This window comes from Saccopteryx leptura, chromosome 3, assembly GCF_036850995.1.
Source record: "Saccopteryx leptura isolate mSacLep1 chromosome 3, mSacLep1_pri_phased_curated, whole genome shotgun sequence".
NCBI lineage: Eukaryota > Metazoa > Chordata > Mammalia > Chiroptera > Emballonuridae > Saccopteryx > Saccopteryx leptura.
Genome location: NC_089505.1, coordinates 244,305,678 through 244,312,712, shown reverse-complemented (window position 1 = coordinate 244,312,712; position 7,035 = coordinate 244,305,678). Strand labels below are relative to the sequence as shown.

General features: G+C 47.5%; 1 non-coding gene across 1 annotated transcript; it reads left to right on the top strand.

The window, feature by feature from the left end:
- The first annotated feature begins 772 nt into the window (after window positions 1–772).
- Window positions 773–848, top strand: TRNAS-GCU (transfer RNA serine (anticodon GCU)). The gene has a single exon. It is a non-coding gene; the product is annotated as a tRNA-Ser (tRNA).
- Window positions 849–7,035: the final 6,187 nt, after the last annotated feature.

Here is a 7,035-nt window from a genome sequence, read left to right as displayed (position 1 = left end):
TCTCTCTCTCTCTCTCTCACACACACACACACACACACACACACACACACACATCTGGAAAAATACAAAGAAAATGGTAACAGAGGTTGCCTGCAGAGTTACAAGACTGAAAAAAAATTTTGCTCTCATTCTTTATTTTTAAATAACTTGAATATGACCTGGCAATTCCACTCCTAGGTATTTACCCATAATAACAACCAAACTATAGTGCACCCATATGATGGACTACTGCTCAGCAATAAAAAGGAACAAACTTGCCTGACCTGTGGTGGCACAGTGGATAAAGCGTCGACCTGGAAATGCTGAGGTCGCCGGTTCGAAACCCTGGGCTTGCCTGGTCAAGGCACATATGGCAGTTGATGCTTCCAGCTCCTCCCCCCTTCTCTCTCTCTGTCTTTCCTCTCTCTCTCTCTGTGTCTCTCCCTCTCCTCTCTAAAATGAATAAATAAAAAATAAATTTATATAAAAAAAGGAACAAACTCTTAATCCATGCAACAACGAAAATGAATCACAAATGCATTATAATAAGTGGAAGAAGTAAGTCTTAAATGGCTACCTATTCTAGCATTTCATTTATATGACATTATTGGGAAGGATAAAACTACAGCAAAGGAGAACAAATGAGTGGTTGCAAGGGGTTGGAGGAGGAGAAATAAATACAAGTAAAATTAGACAGGAGGAAGAAATTTGGGAGCAGTCATAGAATTGTTTTGTATCTTGATTTGGGTGATGGTCACAGGGCTCTGTGCATGTGTTAAAACTCAGAAAAGTGGCCCTGGCCGGTTGGCTCAGTGGTTGAGCGTCGGCCTGCTGTGCAGAAGTCCCGGGTTTGATTCCCGGCCAGGGCACACAAGAGAAGCGCCCATCTGCTTCTCCACCCCTCCCCCTCTCCTTCCTCTCTGTCTCTCTCTTCCCCTCCGGTAGCCAAGGCTCCATTGGAGCAGAGTTGGCCCGGTCCCTTAGGATGGCTCCATGGCCTCTGCCTCAGGCACTAGAATGGCCCTGGTTGCAACAGAGCAATGCCCCAGATGGGCAGAGCATCGCCCCCTGGTGGGCATGCCAGGCGGATCCCGGTCAGGCGCATGCGTGAGTCTGTCTGACTACCTCCCCATTTCCAGCTTCAGAAAAATACAAAAGAAAAAACCTCAGAAAACTATATGCCAAAAAGGAGAGAATTTTCCCCTATTCAAATGTGGATGCCGGGCTTCTCTGGTACTTCTTTGTTCCACCCTTGAGTTATGTGCCTCAGTGGAAACAATTCAAAAAGAAAACCTGTGGCCATTTTGAAGGTTACATTTAATACTTTCGGATTCTGTTTTCAAGTTTCTAAAGAGATAACATTAGGCCATGATATTTAGAAGATGGTGAAATTAAAGGTGCTGGCCTCAGGGCTCAGTGATGGCTGAGATAGGCCTGCATCTGGGTATGGAGAAGGAACCCAGCTCAAGGAAGAGGCTTTGGAGAGCAGGATGCATTAGGGATGTTTTTAGTAGGACTGGAGTAGAGAGGAGAGAGACTGACCAGAGGATGGGAGCCCTGGGGGGAAGAGAGGACCTTAGACAGGAGCCCTGTACCTGGTGAAGGGAGGAGTGTAGTGTGCCCACCTGCAGAGGAGAGAAGTGGTGGGCCACCCCTACTTTCTGGAGGGATATTAGTTTGGCACAGAAGGTAGAGTGAGCCGTTCTCAGGGTCTATAGGGTGGTCTGTCTCCCACCTGACCTAAGAGATCAGGGAGAAGTTGGTCCTGACTCAGGAACAGTGATGGCCAAGATAGGCCTGGCTCTGAGTGCTGTATAGCAGTGGGGGAGTGGGGGAGGGGTTGGCCAGGCCCCAGGGCACAATCACAAGTGAGCTGGAGTCATGGCTTATCAGCCTCATCTCAGCCGCCACACTCCACCTCCCTTCACCTCCCAGCTCCAGCCCACTGCCCAGCCAGGGGGAAGGTTGGAAATGGGCTCTCCCAGATTTCATTCATTTCTGCAGTTAATTGACCACTAAAGCACGTCCCACCACTGACAGCACCTTCACAGCAGAAGCAACCAGGAGGGAAAACTGCATAATAGCAATAGCTTATACTCTTAGGGCTCTGCGTGTATTAGTGCATTTTATCTTTACAACTCCTTGAGGGAAGGAGGCTTTTTTTTAAAGGAGGTATCATTACGTATGCCCATTTTACAGAAGATACTGAGGTACAGAGAGGTTAAGAAACTTGCCCAAGGCCACACAGCTAATAATGAAAACTTGGATTTTGAACTTGGGGTGGAATTTGGTTCTATCTTTAAGACTAGGCTACCCCATTTGGGAAGGAGGTTTGGGCTTCATGTGGAGAATCTGGGGTTTTGTTTCTCTCTCTCTCTCTCTTTCTCCCCCCTCCCTCTCGGAGGTGAGACCTGGAGGTGGGTTGGAAGGTAGACAACAGTTCAATTCTGTTTCATAATGGTTTAAAGATAGACCTCTGGGCGGTGCTTGGATTGGTACCGAATGCAGCCAGTGCTGACACCGTGTGGTGGTACCAGTGAAGAACGTCTTTCCCTGTCCCCTCTGGGACTTGGCATAGTAAAGATTCTAGGGTTCCTCTCCAGCCTGGGGTTGTCCCTGAGGGTTTGATGAGCAAGCCTCTCCTAAGAGGGCCCAGAGCCCCATCCCTTCAGGCAGCTTTTTCCAAATAATGGTCATGAAATCCGGATGACAAACAGTATTTTTAAAGGGAAAATTAGATAAGAATTGAAAATACTAGCGCACACAGTATATATTAAAAACAAACATCATTTTGTGAAACTTCGGTTATGAATATATATGTGTGTGTGTACCGGGATCTACTGAAAACCTATTTTTCACTATGACATGAGGCCAAAATGACTGAAAAATACTGATTCAAGACTATAGACTCAGTTAAGAATCTATTTTCCTCAATTTATCATAACTCCTACATCCTCCTCTGCGCCATTTTTTTAAGACACAGCTATTTCTTTTTTCTAACAGTATTCCTCACTACATTTTTTTTGTTTTAATTATAGAAGTGATATAAGAACACGTTCTGGTTGTAAGAGTCGAGCATTTCAGGAGTGTGGAGAGTAAAATGAGAATGCCCCCTTCTCCTCACCCCACCCCCAGGCACAGAGGCCACCCAAGGAGCACTGGGGGGTGCTACTGCCAGCCCTTCTCCATGGGTGGCCAGGTATAACGTATATACGTGTGTGCTAGTTTTACTCATATTTAAACTAAGCTGTACGGACTATGTCTGCATTTTTTTCACATATAGTATCTTAGTGACCTTTTCCCATCCGAACATGCAAATTTATCTTATTTCTTTTAAGGGCTGAGTGGTATTCCACAGTATGAATGAATCGTACATTCTTAGCTTCTCCTTTGCAGGATCCTTACCCAACTGTCTGTTGACCTCTCCCATGAGCCCCCACCTTCCTTTTCTAAATACCCTTCGTTCCCTCTCTCTCTCTCTCTATCTTTTTAATTTTAATTTTTAATTTGCTGCATTGACATGGTTTCAAGTCCTTCCTTCCCTTCTCTCTCTAGTGCACTCATCTCCTTCAGCCCGACCTGGAAATATGGAGGCAGCTCCTCCCACCCGCCTCTGTCCTCTCAGCATTGGCCAGACCCTGACTGGCAACAGCCATGGCCTGGCATGATGGAGCCTCCAGGTCTGGGAGACATTCGCCAAGGATGCTTAGCAACGCTCTGCTTTAATTATTTAATTGGGTGAAATATCTATTAGGGAGGATTCTCACTTTCCAGACAGCCTGTGAGTAAACATGTCGAGAAGAGAAGAGTGAGGTGTTGATGAAAGCTGTCATTCACCCTGGCTCCTCCCCTACCCCTACTCCCCAGCTGGGGAAGGGGATCCCAAAGGACTCTGCCCAGATGTTTCTGCAGGCTGGGCCAGGACAGGCCGGCGAGACAGGCCTCTGAGATAGACTGTGTCCACGAGGAGGGAAGATGTGGTGGGGGTGCTCAGCCCTAGTACCACATGCATGAGGAATGAGGCTAAGGCTGCAAACCCTGCTCATGCCAGATCGCTCTCTGCAGAGGGGGTTTAATTTGAGAACCCAGTTACAGAGTATTGGAAAAGCTGAAAATGGAAAGGTGAGGCAACTCCAAGATTAACAACTGCAGGAAGTTGCTACCACCCCAGAGCCTGACAGTCAGAGCGAGGGGGTGGTGTTTACCAGAGCCACGAGCTGGGGCTACCAGGTCAAAGCTACAACTTGAAGGGGCCAACAACTGTGAGCTGGAGTCATTTTAAGGGGAAATGCCTGGCTGAAGCTGGCTGCACAGAATAGATGCCAATGGAAACAAGAGAAAGAGAGAGAAAGGACATGAAATACGCTGGCCTTTTCCCTTCTCCTGTCCTCCAGCCTCCTACCAGGGCCTCAAATTGGTTGAACACAGTAGGAAACCAAATTGGACAGAGCAAATTACTGGGAAACATAATTTGCAAGGGTCAATTCCCTGAATCCGGGACAGAGCAAGGGAAGGGCAGAGAATAAATGAATGTGCAAGCAACCAATGACCAGCACATGAGCCAAGCAGCTCAGAGGCCAAGTTGGCACTGGATCTGCTGGTGTGAAGGGTGAGCTTTCTTTGGGAAAGGGAGACCTCTGTTAGGTGCTGTGTTGTGCGTGTACAATAGCAAGAGCAAGCAGGGCTTACAATGTGCCTGTCAAGGTTCTGTGTAGAAACTCCCTCTGAGCATTGAAGCAAAGACAGATTTAATATAAAGAATAAGGTGTTTTCAAAATATTGGAAGGGCCAACATAGTGAGTTTTAACCTGAATATCCAGGAATTATTTCCAGAAGAATTCTGAACTGATTCCAGTGGCACTCCAACTTCTGAGACCATTCTTTGAACTGCAGGCTGGGCCAGCAGTTTGAAACCATTGTAGCTGTAACACAGAGACCAAGAAACTAGAATCAAGCTATTACTGACATTGTCACCACTGTCCTTGACTCTTGACTCCCAGGAGCTAGAGAATGAACTACGGAAGCTATTGCAGAAACAAACAAACCAAAAACCATGTTTCTATAATCTTGCTAGTCATTAGAATCAACCAGAGGCAGAAAACAGCCTTGGACTCATATCCACATTCCAAATTTCATAAATGTAACTGATGATACGATCCTATTCACTTCCAGAACCCTAGCTCAAAGAGAGTCTGGGAAATGCAGTTTTTAGTTTTTCTAATCTCTCCAGCCAATAAGAGGATAGCATGGGAGGTTGAGGGAGCCCATCCTCAGTGTCTACCACCGCATTCATGGCAGACTCAGCCAAGTGGAGGAAACAGCGCAACACTGTGCCCACACTGTGTTATGGGGCCTCTGAATGGTACAGAAGTTCTGAGAGGGCAGCTTGCCCTACGGCCTCCCAGAGTGGTAAGCTAACATGTATGCACATTCACGAGGGTCAACCCCCTGCACCAGTTCATTCTGTCCTCCAATTTATCTCACGAGACACGGTAGTAGTACTGTACATCCCTATTTGTTCACAAGGAAACTGAGGCTCAGAGAGGTGAAATAACTTTCCCAAGAGCATGCCATTATAGGGCAAAGCTTGGTATAGGACCAGGGCTACTTAAAGCTCTGGCTAGGCATTAAGACAGGGATGAAAATAAGGGTAGATGGGAAGAGGGGGTTGGGGGCCAAAGGAAGGCCTTCCAGCATGAGCAGAGGCACCGAGGGTCTGAGGGGTGTAATGAACTTGAGCAGGAGGTTTGGTGGGAAGCAGGCATGCTGAAGAGTGGGGCAGAGAAGGGGTGAGGCCATGACTGGGAGGAGATTTCCGGCTGCAAACAGCATGAAGGCACTCAATGAACACTGAAGGAAGGGGATGGCAGGACCTGGAACTGGGACAAGAGCCCACGGGGAAAGGAGCAGGAACCGGTAAGCAGGCACTGGTAAGGGAAAGAGCAGGGCCGATGTCAAAGGAGGAGGCTAAGCTCAGGGGGCCACCAAAGCATGAGGGATCCTCACTCAGGCGGGAGCTGTCTCCAGCACCAAGTAAGCATCATTTCTGGGCTGGAGAATGGGTACTACCCAGAAGAAACAAGGTCTTGCTGACAGCTTTTCAGCAGCTAGAAGATCCTGCCTCATTTCTCCTCCAGAAAGCCTTCTTGGATTACCTCCTGGCGCTCCTGGATCAGGGCCAGCCGCGTGGCTTGTTGTCTGCGCAGCTGCCAAGGCCCAGTGACGCAGCCCCCATGCTTGCTGAAATGCTCTGCCATCACCATCTTGAAATTCTCGATAATTTTTAACAAGGGGCTCTGTATTTTCATTTCAATTTGCTCTGCAAATTATGAAGTTAGTCCTACCTGGAATGAAAACTAATTTAAGATAAGTTTTCACTTCTGGGGATGCAGGGGCTCACCATGGACCTTTCAAAGAGGGTGTCTTGAAGGCCTGACAAGTCTTCCTCTTATTGTTTAGGACTCCATGTGCATCCCAGAGTCCCACACCTCACCTGCACCTGGTACGTTCCTTTACAAACGTGTGTGACTTTCCCAGATCCTCTAGGCAGCCCCGCTCTAAACACTAAGAAGCAGGGCCTGTTGTCTGTTTAGTGCACTTCAGCCCCCAGCCCCTCCGCCTCCACAAAGGACCATGTACAGAGCGGGTGCTCTGGGGGACTTGCTGAGCCCACCCCAAGGGCCAAGCTGGTCCTTTTCTGCAGCCTGGGCAAGAGTGGAGGAGGTGGAGAGGGAAGGAAGACTCTGTGTGCCTGTGTGTGTGAAAGAGACAGAAACAGACAGAGGGAGGGAGGGAGGGAGGGGGCACATAAAACAGAAACAAATAAAGAGTTCAAATGTGAAACGATTAAAAAAATAAATCGAAGGGAGTGAGATAAGGCAGTGGAGCCTCTGCTCCCTAGTTAACATTCATTGGATTGAATAATCAGGCTTCATTATCTCAAATTGTCTGCATATTTGCCCTCAAAATGCTAATTTACAGTTGGCTGGGAGCAGTCTTGGCCTATTTTGACTAAAATATTATTTCACTTTATTGAGCATTGTTCTTAGCTGTTGG